Source organism: Sorex fumeus, unplaced genomic scaffold (genome assembly GCF_029834395.1).
Source record: "Sorex fumeus unplaced genomic scaffold, SorFum_2.1 ptg000021l, whole genome shotgun sequence".
NCBI classification, from domain to species: Eukaryota; Metazoa; Chordata; class Mammalia; order Eulipotyphla; family Soricidae; genus Sorex; species Sorex fumeus.
Window position 1 is genome coordinate 11879854 of NW_026606078.1, and position 1796 is coordinate 11881649.

Genomic DNA, 1796 nt, shown 5'->3' on the forward strand with positions numbered 1-1796 from the left:
CCTGCCTCCCATCATTGTAGAACCACCTCTGTAACATCAAAGAAGGTAGAGGAGGGGGAAATAAACTTGACAGCATTTATGAAAAAGAAGACTATAATGTCAAGTTAAAAGTATCAGTGAGGGCAGAACATCATTTGCCCACTACCCCACTCCCCACACACACACACCTTAATTCAGGTATAAATTCTAAGAACTTACAAAAACAACTGTTCGAATCCCTAAAAATGTGACTCACAGAAGGCAACAAGGGGAGGCAGCCACGTTGAACTAACAGAAGATAACAGTGAATTTCTGGTTTTCCCTTCTGTATTGCTGCACTCATGGAAACACAGCAGATTTGGGACAGTGCACCCTTACTTCCCTCTTAGACAAACTTAGTGAGAGGCGTTCTTGAGACTTTTAAGTATATTTCCTTTAAACCACAGTAATGATGGTAACAGAATACAGTTCCTCAGTGCCCCCTGGAGTCATCTAATGGCAAAATCACAATTCATAGAAGCAGCACAATTAAGCTGATTTCTACCACTCTTTTTTACTTTCTAGAATCCTCAGAATTTCTCCTCTTTCTTCTCCTTATTTCCCCCTACCTGCTTGTCCTTAGTTTTCTATTTTTATTTATTTTTTGTTTGTTTGGGATCACAGATGGCGATGCTCAGTATTTTTTACATCATTCACTTTTTAAAAATTAAAAAACATTTAATGAATCACAATGAGATACATAGTTACAAAGTGTTTCATGATTGGGTTTCAGTCATATAATGTTGCTACACCTGTCCATTCATCAGTGTACATTTCCTACCACCAATGTCTCCTTCTCCTCTTCCTCTTCCTCCTCCTTCTCCTCCTCCTTCTCCTCCTCCTCCTCCTCCACTCCCTTCCCTTCTCCTTCCTCCTCCTCCTTTTTCTTCTCCTCCTCCTCTTCTCATTCTGGTGTTCAGGAGTTATTTCTGGCTTTATACTGAAGAGTCACTCCTGGTGCAGTTAGATTACTTATTTGGACCCTTTCTTGATTCTTGATCAATGCTTTTGTTGCTACATACTTATCTTTGAACACAGTTTTTGGTATCCCTTAAGTTCTGGTAATTGTTATCTTCACTGATGCTTCCAGGAATCGTATTCCCTCCAGCCTCCCTCCCAGGTCCTTGTTTTGAAGCTATTCATTTTCTTTTATCTTCAGGAATGTTTAATGAGACATTGTTTTTGCAAAGTTACTCATAAGAGAGTTGTGTCAGATATACAATGTTTCAACAACAATTCCACCACTAATGTCCCCTCTCTCCACCAATATCCCCAGGTTCCTTCCCACCCACTTGGCTGCATATAATAGATGTATTTCATATCACTTGGTCCAATAAAACCAAGAAAGGGTGGGGTAGAAGTATCAGACATAAAACTAATAAAAGTCAATTTACTATGCTGAGTTGCTATATATTTTTAATATTTCTCAATCTAGTAGAGACTAACCAGATGGTCAGGTAGTTAGTGCCATACTAAAGACCACATCATGGGAAGTTTCTCCTGCCCCTTAAAGGAGCTTTCTAAACACTTGCTACAAAACTTGTTTCAAGGCTACAAATTCCCTAAGATGTTTTCTGTTCATGAAGTTCTGTATAATTCCTTCAAATCTGAAATTTAATCCATCTAGATAGAGTTTATTTCATTGAGTTTTTGCACTATATTCTTTAATATTCATTTGGCTCATAAAGCCTCATTTGTTATCACCTGTAGAGTTAATGGACTTTACTTTGAATAAAAGTGTCTTTTTTGATCTTGCTGCATTCAGTATACTTTCTCTC